This window comes from Ips typographus, linkage group LG1, assembly GCF_016097725.1.
Source record: "Ips typographus isolate SLU linkage group LG1, UJ_Ityp_2.0, whole genome shotgun sequence".
Taxonomy (NCBI): Eukaryota; Metazoa; Arthropoda; class Insecta; order Coleoptera; family Curculionidae; genus Ips; species Ips typographus.
The window spans coordinates 7,967,176-7,980,190 of record NC_138422.1 but is presented as its reverse complement, the minus strand read 5'-3'; the positions used below and the strand labels follow the sequence as shown (position 1 = coordinate 7,980,190).

General features: G+C 33.8%; 1 pseudogene; it reads left to right on the top strand.

Annotated features, from left to right (window-relative positions):
• Positions 1–7,864: 7,864 nt before the first annotated feature.
• On the top strand, positions 7,865–8,741 carry LOC145731223 (enhancer of split mbeta protein pseudogene; annotated as a pseudogene).
• Positions 8,742–13,015: the final 4,274 nt, after the last annotated feature.

Sequence of the window (13,015 nt, the reverse complement as noted above, 5' to 3'; positions counted from 1 at the left end):
AACTTAACTTAGGCGCGGCTTAAAATACGACGGTAGGCGTGTTCGGCAGAGTCGGCACAACGCGTTCATCTAGAATTACAAAGTCGTAACTGCCAAAATGAAACTGTAAAAAAGAATTGCTTTTTTGGGATTAACACAACGGATATTACTTATTTACCAAGAGGAAATATTCGTAAATTCATAAGAGCGTTCTTCCAAAAGGAGTTATATATACGACTTTGTAATTCTAGATGAACAAACGGTAGAAAAGATAAAAAAAAAGATAGGTAGAAAAAGAGTTTTTCCCTTGTATTGGTATCTATTAATCTAAAATCACTGATGGTCGGCCGGAGAGGAGTGCATTTCAACCTGGATCTCAAAATGTTAAGTATGAGCCTCTTGTAGATCCAAAAAATGGTCTTTTGCCTCCTCTGCATATAAAACTCGGACTGATAAAAAACTTTGTGAAGGCTATGAATAAAGATGGTAAAGGATTTAAGTACCTGAGACAAGTGTTTCCTCAGTTAAGTGACGCCAAATTAAAAGAAGGTATTTTTATTGGACCGCAAACTAGAAAATTGATGGGAGATGTTCATTTCACGGAAAATCTCACCTTAGAAGAATTGCGAGCGTGGAACTCATTTGTAAGAGTGGTGAAGGGATTTTTAGGTAACAATAAGGATCAAAATTATGAACAAATAGTTGAGGAACTTTTGGAATCTTACAATTTGCTTGGTTGTCGAATGTCTTTAAAAATTCACTTTCTTCATTCCCGTCTATCATTTTTTCCGGAGAATTTGGGCGCTGTTAGCGACGAGCAAGGTGAAAGGTTCCATCAGGACATCAGGACAATGGAAACAAGGTACCAAGGACGATGGGATGAAGCCATGATGGGTGACTATTGCTGGTTTTTGAAGAGAGAAGACGTCACCCCACACAAAAGAAAAAAATAGAACTATTTGGTGTGTTTCAAATAACTTTTTTGAATATTTGTATTGTTATTAGATTTCAACTTATTATTAAGTAGATACAGTCGCTATAGAGATTTAAATTACTTGTAAAATATATTTTGTGATAAATAACATATGCATTATAATACCGTTCTACGCTTGTGGTTTGTTTAACGTAACAAGAAAACCTTACGTGCTACAAGTTTTTTTTTTGCTGTTGTTTGTTTTACCATTCTATGCTATTCAGCTTTTTGTTACAAAAAAAAATATTTTTTTTGTCGACCAGTGTAATTTGTGGAATTCTGTATCATTCAAATAAATTTTTAAACATAGATTCCTCTACATCTCTTATACAGGAACATTTTGTTATTGGAAGCGTGGTTACTGAAATACAAATTAGGATGGTCCGAAACATTTTGCACACAGTGTGGTGTATCATCGCTTACTTTTACTTACAGTTTACTTTTGCTTACTGCCGCATAAACATAAAATATTTTCAATAATGCAATGGACGGATGAAAAAGTGATTTTCAGAACGACGAAAATCACAGTGAAAGTGAAGTGAACGGTGATGATGAGGAAGAGAAAACTCTTGTAGAAAAGCCTGCAAGTAACTCCACAAAAGGAAGGAAACCCAGTCGGGGAAATCTTCATACAAGCGAAGCAAAACTGTTGCTGATCCTCGAGTTGCTGAAGCATACGACATAATGCAACCTCTCAAGCAAAAAGTAGCTGAACGAGATGAGTGCTCTGTTTTTGGGGAACAACTTGCTTTCAAATTGCGAAAGCTGGATCAGCGTAATCGGTTAATGTTGCAACACAAAATTAACCTGTTGGTTTTTGAAACCTAAATGAATGTGCTACAGGCTCAAAATCAGACAACCCATTCGTATATTCACCCAAGAAATATTGAAACTCAACAGCCAAGTACTGGAAGTACCAGTAATTCTACAGTTTGCAGTACGCCACTTGTATCCCCCTGTTCTGATCAGCAATATTTCATACAGAGCCCGTCATATATTGAAGTAGATAAACCACATTCTGGCTTTTCAACGTATTGCGACTCCTCAGTTGTGGGATCCCGTTCTGAGCAACCGACACAACTGTCACAGGGTATCAGCAACTTCACTCAAACACACGATGTACAGTGTGTCTTCAGCTATTTTTGTGTTATTAATAAAAACAATTGATTTCTTACCTGAATATATTCATTTAATATTGTTATTAGTGCACTGCCCACCTCTGGGACTATTCTGGATGTTAGCTGTTTTGATATTCTGAAAGTGTACATTTTAAACTAGTATAAGAATCCCCAGTAGCTAAGAACCGTAAAGTAAGTAGAAGCCTTTCATGTGAGGGAATTGCTTCTCTATAATTAGTATTTTGTTTTGAAATTTTAGGTCCAAGTACGTTTAGAAAATAATCAGGCAGTCACTGATACACGACAAAAATTTCTAAAACCAACTGCATCTTCTAGTTTTAAATCTGCCAGTAAGCTGCTGCCATTGTATTGTGCTCTGCTTTGGAAAAGTTGCTTTTGCTAGTATAATGGGCGACGTCTTTGTCGTTGTCATATCATCTGATGTCTTGATTAGAACATATGCAGCGCAAGCTAGAAGTAGATCTTCTGCTTCAGACGACATACTGATTGATACAAGTAAACGCGGAACACTGATTGAACACTTTGACGAACAGGAGCAAACAAAAAATAGGTTTCGTGTGGACGTGGTCGTCTAACAGCTCGCGAACTGTGCACGAACTGCTTGCATTCTGATTGTGAACTGCTCGCGAACAAGACTGTAATATGTTCGCGAGCTGTTCGCAATAAATTTGCCGGTGGATACGCGTCTTAAGGAATCAAAAACCCATTGAAATTGAAATAAATAAAAGTTGTAATTCACCAAATTTGACGTCCAAGGCAAATGCTTAGTTATAATAACGTGGAAAGTTGCATTTGTCTTGATAGGCAACTTATAAGTGATTTAGTACTAAGATTTAACTTCTTTTATCAAACTCTTAACTTGAGTTAATTTTGGTAGTCAAATTTGTTGGTCCAACGTGCAACGCACTTTATTAAAATAAAATTTTAGATTGTTATTATTTTATAATATTTTTAACCACAGTGAAGAACGTCTGCCCATTTATAACTTTTAGGTATACGTTTTAATGTTTACAAGTAATAACTTACCTCGTACACATGATACCATAGAAAAAAAGTACTATAATAGTTCAGAAATGATTCGTAATTGCTATAAAATGGATGCAAATTATGATTATTTTTAGGTTCTACGCTTAATAAAATAACATGCGTTCCATCGCCGGTTTATGCATACTAAGTACCGTCGTTTCAGGTTAATTCCTAATTATTATTTTGAAAATTTCGTGACTAGTCAGAGTGCTGGGTTGTCGATTTTTGACGAGCTTCTTCACGCAACCCGAGCACCGTGGGAATATTGAAAAAAATCCATACTCTTCTCATGATGGAAAAAGTACCATTAAAACAATAAACCATGCAAGAAGAAGGAATAGTCAGGTTGAGAAAATTGAAGATGCGGTAGTCTTTTGTTTAGGCTAGTTTGAACGCAACACGTGAAGTACTCATTTATCTTTGAAAACCATTTTGTAAAATTACTTTTACACTCACAGTCTTGTGCAATAAATGCTAGTAAAGTGCTGATTTTTAACACTCACTTCATATTCCTAAATCAGTGAGAATAAATGAACGACGGAAGGATCAGTAAAATCTTCTCGCCTATAAGCTTCAGTTGCGGTCAACCAATGTTTCGTGTCAGAAAAAGTAGCCGACAGTAATCACACTAATAAGCTACCAGTTGCTAGAATGATTTAAAAAAAATGTATTATGGTTTCGTCTTTCATTTGTGCCGGTAGATACGATCGGATGAACCGCAATTTTATGTAATAAAAATCGCATAAAAATTACTGGTTTCGATCCTTTGAGGACGAATGATTAATTGGGAAGTATGGACTTTTTGCACAAATTTACTGGTATATTTCAATTATCTATGCTGTTGGCTAGTGACATATAGATATTTTACAACACGTCAATTTACATTGCTTTTTGAGCTAGCTATGGAGTGTGCACAGCTCTGTGAATGAATAAAGTTGTCTCTTTATTCAAAATGTATATTTGTTTTTTCGAGTTACTTTTTAGTATTAAAACAAATGCGGTGTTATGTAACGAAAAGATTTCTGTAAAATGAGCTTAAGGAGTTATGCAAATATTTAAATCAGTTACATAATATTTAAATTTTTAAAAATATTCAGTCAGTGTGGCCAGGTCTGGGGAAAGCTCTCAATTTGAAATTGACATTGATTATTTACAAAATTTTTATTTAGTTTGGAAACATTATCCAAAAATGCCCAATTTATACTAAAGTTAGCATTATCAAAAGAATTATGAAAGCAACGAAAGAAATGTCATTTTTCTCTACGTTCAGTTCATTTAAAACACTTTTTTATAGTCAATAGAACTATCCAAAAATACAGAATATTTAAAAAAATACAATTTCACCATGTCAGTATTTGCTTCAACACCCTGTTTAGTCCTGACAAAATTTCAAATTCAATCTGTATTCAGAAGAGATATTTAGAAAGGTTCTGGAAAACGGTGAACTGCTGAATAATATCCGATATGCAGATGATACCGTCATATTGGCAGATATAGAAGGTCTACAACAGCTAATGAACAGAGTAAATGAAGTAAGTGAAAGATATGGGCTAAAAATGAACATCAACAAAACGAAATTCATGGTCATAAGTAAAGAAAAGAAAGAAAATTGTCAACTATTTATTAAAAATATACCAATAGAACGGGTATCCAAACTTGTCTACCTGGGAACCTTAAAATTGGGATATCAAAAATTAGATATCAAAAGTAAACCTCCTGCACTGCTATGTCTTCTCCATATTGTACTATGGCATGGAATCCTGGACATTGACCGAAGCTACACAAAAGAAGCTCGAAGCCTTCGAGATGTGGCTATACAGAAGGATCCTTAGAATATCATGGGTAGATAGAGTGACCAATGAAACAATACTGGAAGGAATGGGGAAGGAAAAAGAGGTGATGAAAACGATTAAGAGAAGGAAACTGGAATATCTCTGACATATAATGAGAAATGACAACAAATACAAACTCTTAAAATCCATCCTCCAAGGAAAAGTATTTGGAAAGAGAGGGCCCGGAAGAAGGATATCATGGCTCAAGAACCTAAGGACATGATATTCAAAAACAACCACATAACTGTTTAAAGCAGCAGTCAACAAGATCATCATAGCCAGGATGGTCGCCAATATTCGAAACAAATAGGCACTAGAAGAAGAAGAATAATCTTTATTATGAGAATATGAACTTAAATTTAATTATAGTGTTGTAATTACACAAAACAAAAATTTAAAAATAATTTAGTTATTTTTGATTCAAATAACAATGGTTAACAATAAAACAATCGTTTGCTATTATTACGAGTCTAAATTTTCACTGAAACATCAATTACGTCCATGTTAAAATTAAAATATCAATAAGAAAAGCAAAAAGCAATACTCTTTTCATCATTTTAATCCATGTCAGTTGTATGTCATAAAGCGATATATTGACTACATTTTTCTTTGTTTAGAAAAAAAAACCTTCTTGTTCGAAATTAAACCTACTTTTCTTTATGTGTTATTGAACTCTGCTTAAATAAAGCTTTTATCAAACAGTTTTCAAACTATCTTCTCATTTAGTGCGGTTTTTTTAAATATGAATAGTTAAGTTATGGTCATTTCTAATGTGGTCTCCTATTTTACGGTCTGAATGTAATTTAAATTGTGGTATCAGCACTTGATTGAGGATATAAAAGTCTACTGAGCCAATTTTCTTGTAGGTAAATGAACTCTTAAAATTGCAAAAAGTATAATCCGGACGAAGCTACTATCTACTTCGAAAGAGATTGGTCTAGGCTTGGAAACAACTAAATTGCAATAAAAAATTACTGTTAGACAGTGGCAGCTGGTGATATTCTCAGGGAACACTGATACATCAAATTATACATAAAGAATATAGAACATAGTAGAGTAATCTCTAATAAGTAAGCTCTAATAGTTCAAGAGTAACTTATTTAGTTTTTTGGAAAAGCTTTCTTTTCAATGTACCTACGTTCATTTTTGATTCACTAAAAAATCAATATTCTCTTAAATTTTACTCAGGTTTTCAGTTTTTCATAATTAATTTTTTTGCATTTGCAATGCTCAGTACGTGACGGTTTGCTTGATGTATTGAATATTATTCTTAGACAGGAAAATGTCTTATGGTTACCTTGAACAAAAAATCTAAGACTTTGATACTTTGGAAGCTCTAATAGTAACGTTTGGAGTCTGCTTTTACAAAAACTGCTACTATTTTTAACGTCACTCAAACTTTATTTTTGCTAGTTAACTCACTTGCAAGGTAGTTGCTTGGTTTTCACTCCAAATTGTAAAAACATCGTTTTTTGAACATCAATATCACAAAAACAATTGAATATAAGTTATGACACAGAAACCATACTTATAGAATCGTCAGAAGTATTAAAAAATGTAATAATATACAAGGTGTTCCAATGAAAATATGCAAGTTGATAGCTACTTGTTAAACGCCATACCATTGAAGAATTTTTAGTTTCAATATTGTCAAATTTTGAAAACTTACTATTTGTCGTTTTACTTGAATTATATAGTATTTTTCGAAAATTCTAACTTTTTGTTTGGTTATAATAGAATGACTTTGACAACTAACAAATAGTTGAGCATAATTTCTCTCTTTAACAAATAACATTTCTGATGTTTTATGAGGGTTTGAAAGCGGTTTAAACCCTTCAAACTTTGTAAAATATCTGTTAGAAGATTACGGTCTAAGTTTTCAGAATGCAAATTCACAAGTAAACCCTTCTTGGAAGGGTTGGGGTTCAATCGAGTTAATTTCAGACTAGTTTGTGTTCTGGCTGAGTAGAGCAGTAAAATAAGTTTTAAAATTTTGAAAAGTCCAAGGTTTTTCCAGTTTTTATGACTATCTTCATATTTTCTATTTTAAGTTAAAAGCACTATGTCACAATAAATTTTTTGTTCAAACGACATTTTACGTACTGTTTTGCGGCCGTAAAATCCACCTTTACGGCCGGTGTCAACAGCAAAGGCCGAAAAAGAAAAATACAAGGAAAAAGTAAATTAACAGTAACTGTAAACTGTGACGTTTATTGTTATGGTTGCTGATTATGATTTCTCGAAATGACCATTGTGCACCAAGCTTTAATTCGAAATCCTCAACACTGATCAGGAAGAAGACCAAAAGTCTAAAAATGTATTTACAAAGAAATGATATTAAGCACAGAAAGAATTTATGAAATACAATAAGGTAAAAAAAGGAAAGATTCAAAAATTGTCTTAGAAATCCTACGTTTTTGGACATTACATTAGTATAGATACTTTATTTCTTCTCATACAAAAACAAAACTAATAAAATTAAATCTGTTTCCAGCATTTTATGCCTTTTGATACTTGCGTGCATGCACCCGTCCTAACCACATATTTTTTCTGTAACCAACAAAACTAAATCATGTAACTGTATACCTCATAATCTTTCTTCCAAGCATTAAAGACCCTTTTTAAAGTTTCAACACGTTCCTATAACTAACCCCCGCTGACCTTCTTTTCAGCATTTCAAAGAAATTTCTTTCCCATGCTACGTCACAAATACCGTCACACGACCGACCCTTGGCGTCGCACACCCCAATAAAAAACCACCCTAAAAGCAACACAAATGAAAAATACCACCAAGTGCGACAAGGACAACGATTATGACCGAAAGCGGTGTGTTGAAGTGAAACAGAGGACCCATTCAAAGGTTCTCACAGCCCCACTCTAGTATCGCTATTTAAATCTATATACTGGCGTACCAACGTACTCATTCTTCATTCTGCTTCCGATCGTAGTACTGGTAGCTCGTTAAGTTTACACGAAACACTGTCGGTGGCGCGCTTTAATATTTTTACGTTTTTTTTTTTAAAGTTTGGTGAAAAATGGCTCCCACGCCTTATATGGTTAACGGTAGTAGTGAGTGCGGCGAAGAACCAATATCTCGAACGTACCAGTACCGAAAAGTGATGAAACCCATGTTAGAACGCAAGAGGAGGGCACGTATTAACCGGTGCCTGGATGAACTCAAAGAGTTAATGGTCACCGCTTTACAAAGCGAGGGAGAAAACGTGTCCAAACTGGAGAAAGCCGATATTTTGGAGTTGACTGTAAGGCATTTACACAACTTGAAAAGGCAACACCAACTCATCCTCCCACAAGAACAATCCTACGCGGATCGGTTTCGGGCTGGTTTCTCTCAGTGTGCTCAAGAAGTTACCCATTTCATCACCTCACCAGCTCCTAGTGAAATGGTGGATCCAGTAACCGGAAGGAAACTCCTCCAACATCTAAGTTCCTGCGTCAGGCAATTGGATAACGTGGCCCAAAACATCCAAATTCAACAGGACCAACCTAGGATGGCACAACATCATCTTAGGCATGGTAGTTTAACACCTCCACTTTCACCTGGAAGAGATGCTGGTTCATTTCTGAAGGAGAATAAGGAAAACAGTGGTACAGGACCTATGTGGAGACCTTGGTAGACATTAGGAGGTTTGGGAGTGCTGAAAGCTTTAATGTAGTTTTATAGAACTGGTTGTTTTTTTTGTATTATTAAAAATTACTGTATAAAAATATGTTATTTTAGAGTGTATAGAGTAGTATTGTTTGTAGGGTTTTTTTTTATTTTCAGCTTTAAAACTGTGATAATAATATTTAAACAAATACAAAATTTCATTTCATGTAGGTACTTTTAAAATAAATCAGATAATAATTTGTTTGTAGCTTTTAAGTAAATGGACTAAATTCGGTTTGCTGCAATAAGAATATGATTTTTTTTATTTTAGCTTATTATATTATGTATATTAATAATTTTTCAATTAAAAGAAAGTTTTTATTTCAATTATTTTGTTTTATTTTACGCCAAAACATCAACTAATCAGCTAAGTTTCAATATACTACGCACTTCAACATTTTAGTAATTAAATCGAATAACCATATCATTTTGTTTTAACATAAAAAAAACATAATTATGTGTAATTGCGTCGAAATGCGTACGTACTAATTTCGCTTTCTTCTAAAAAAAAATTCTAATAAAGATTTTATTTTTATTGGAAATGAACGCTGTTAATTAAAAAAATACAGAAATATATTTTAAATAAGTTCCAACTGATTTGACTAAAATATGAGTATAATTAAAAAAAATATTTGAAAAAGAATATATTTGTTTTGTAATTTTTATAAAAATTAAAACCTTGCTAGAAATTAGAAATGCAAGATTTCAATATAACTAATAGAGTTGCAGCTGGAAATAAAATAGTTATTTTATACATTAAACGCACAAAATATGACTTTTTTGCACGAGATGAAGTATTATCATAACTGATGATTCGAGAGCAAAAAAGTAATTAAGTGTTCTTCATGCATGCAATATTTTTCGTACAAACAACGCTAAATAATAATACAACTAACGGCGTAGATACCCAAAAATGGTTCACAACTATACACAAAAACACCACATTTTTAAATATACCAGTGGCGTCCGTACAAGTAAATAAATTTCAAAAAGTGGTAATATACACAAACACAGAAAACATTGTAATTTTTTGCCAAAATCGACCCTTTTTTCACTAAAACTATCTTAAAACCACTTATTTTTCCCAATGATTTCTCATGCCAGCTGGCATTTCTCCCTAAAGTCATCTCAGATATGTCAAAAAAAGGTAAAAAACAATAATGAAATAAAATTTCCTAAATAGATATAATTAAAATTAACAAAAATTAATCTTAATTGGTGTGTGTTGTGTACGTAGTAATTAAAATTAAAGGGAAAAATACACTAGTATATATAGGGTTTCCCTGAACTTGGGTCACAAACTGTAAGAGTAGTAGTTATATACCATAGGAAACTGCATTCACGATATATACGATCATTGCGTCATAGATAAACTGACGCCAAACTTGTCAACATTTGTAAATGACAGACAATGTGCTAAAATAGGTTACTTGTCTTTCATCAGGGATTTCGTTTATTAGCTAGTTAAGGACTACCTTTGTTTCCTCATAACTTTTAAAAAATGTGCCTCTTTGTACATACTTGTTCCATTTATTTTTATAGAATATATCCCGAATTGCAGTAAGTATCGAGTTGATCAGCATTAGTGAATGGCTTGGCCTCTACAAGTGCGTTTGCTTCTCTCTTTTCCTTAAAATTGTGCTGACAGGACGTAAACAGATCTTGGACAACCAAAAACTTGAAAGTTGTATGATTTTGTTAGGCTTCTTAAGACCAATTTATAGAAATTTGAATTTTGAAATGAAATGAGTGTAGATGACAAACAAAACCAATCTTAAAATTAATCATCGATGGCGTGTATGCAGTTTTCGTTGGAGTTTCCTTTATGAACCCTAATCTTCGCCCCTTTTTCGAAATACAAAGTCAAAGTTGAAAAATAATGTCGTTTTTTGTCAATTTCAAAAACCGTTTATCACACTGAGAGCAACTTTGCAGGTTGATCTTTATCTCTAGTGTTACAGATTTTTGAAAAGTAATATTTTGCCTATTCGAAATCTTCAAAAATATATACAGGGTGCTAAGAATTCGTGTTGGATTATATTATACTCTTATAGGTATACAAAAAGTATGGGGATCTCGAAAACGGTAAGATTTATAGAGTTGGTTAAATGAAGTTGCCCAATTTGGAGCTCAATCTTATGCCTTTTAAACATTTAAAAAAATCTGATTACTTCCGGAAATCCGAAAAAATACAAAATTTCGGAAAAACGTTTTGATTTTATTGTAAGCTTATTTGATGAGATAATTTAAATTTATTGACACTTTGTCATGGCAACTTTTTTCCCTCTAAAACCTGACATCGTCACATTTGGACTTCAACGACGTTTCGATTTTTGCCAACCATCTTCTCTTTTTAAATGCGGCCCTGTTTTTTTATGGCAGATTTTGAAAGTGCCGTGCTTTCTAATTCAAATGACGTGAAACACTTGATTAATCTATTGAATTTTATGTTAGAAAAGTTTAATAAGTGTCCTTTTCCGGCTATTAATACAAAATTAGTAGATGTTTTAAAAAGAAAGTCTGTGTAAATTTCAAATTTAATGAAATCCATTATGATTTCCATGAAAACTTCGGAAGGTGTATGTAACATCTGAAGAGTGAAAAAAACTGTGATTGTTACTCAAAGTAGGTTTTCTGCTTCAATCTTCGGAAATACCGCCTTGGCACTTTTCGATTTAAGAAACCCTTTTATTGGACATAAAATTAAAAAGTAGGTGTTACCTATTTTATTACTTTTAAGATTTTACATCAAACCTACTAATGTATTAAATTTAACAACATGCGTTTTGTGTAAGAGCAAACATCATCACTAATTAATAATTCAGCAAATTCTAACCCAAAATTCAAATGATTATGTTATCGAGTGTTGCACGTCATTACAATCCGAAAGCAAAGCACAAAAAGTTGATGTGGCTGGCAAAAACCGAAACGTCGGATTTCAAATGTGACGATGTCAGGTTTTAGAGGGAAAAAATTTCCAATGACAAAGTTGTTGGGTTTATAAAATAACCTGTTGTAACAGTGGCAACATTGTACAGGTTGACAAGCAACGCCACCTAAAATAGTTGACGTTCGAATGTTCTAGAATACGTGTGTCGGTCGGTCGGTTGTATTACAATAATGTTCACCTCCCTTTTAGTATTAATACAAGTTTATTAGTTAGTTAAATAAACGTGTTTTACTGTCCAAGATCCAACCACCCCAATAGGTTATGGGCCCAGAGTGGTTTGGACAGTGAAGTAAAAGAAAAAGTGAAGCAACCCGTGTGTCGGACGTATCGATCGATAAAATAAAAAAAGGCGTCAATAAAAGCTTGAGGCAGCAAAGGATCGTGAATCAACTGAACGGATCGAGAAGAGAAGTCGAGGTTAAAACTAGTTGGACCTGATTTTCTGAAGAAGAATCCATTAAGATGAGTAACGTCGATCTGGGAAATATTGCTCAAATAGCTAAATTTGAAGGCAAAAATTATCAACAGTGGAAATTCCAAGTTAAGTGCGCCCTACGAGCTAAAGGCCTGTATGGAATTGCAGATGGCAGTACCCCGAAACCAGAAGTATTTGCAGAGGGTGAGTTGTGGAATAAAAAAGATGCTCAGGCAATGTGTATAATAACTGCAGCAATGGGGCTAAATCAAATTTCACTAATAGAAAACTGTGAGACCAGTAAACAAGTTTTAGACAAGTTAAACTCAATCTATGACGTAAAAACGGAGACAAATAAAATGTTGGTACACGAACAATTTTATCAGTACAAAATGCTACCCACAGATTCAATGGCTCAGCATATTTCAAAGGTTGAAAATCTAGCAATGCAAATTAAAAATTCAGGAGACCAGTTGAGTGACACTGCTGTTATTACAAAAATAATGAGCACTCTTCCACCAAAATATGGTCCATTCCGACAAGCTTGGTTGTCTATGGATGAAGCTAGACAGACTATTGAAAACTTGACCTCGAGATTACTTGATGAAGAAAGAAATTTAAGTACAAGCGAACATAATGAAGATTATGCTTTAGCTGCCACACAAATGAACAAGTTTGGCAATAGAAATTTTAGAAACACAGGGCCTCCACAAAGAAAACCGTCAACAAATGTGAAGTGTTATAATTGTGGAAAAAGGGGACATTTTGCAAAGGATTGCCGATGTCCGAAAAGGCAACAATTAGGAGGTAACACTCATAGAAGCAGCAGCGGTGGACAAAATGACAATGAACGAGAGCGCGGGACAGTTTTTCCTGGATCTGGATATAGTGGACATGAAAGTGGTCGAGCTAGACATCAAAGTGGAAGTGGTAACTCTGGCAACACTGCAAATGGAAGAGCTTTCAACATTGAAGACAGTGATGACAGTGTGCCTGAAGTTGACATTGACTGTAGTGACATTTGGATTTTAGAC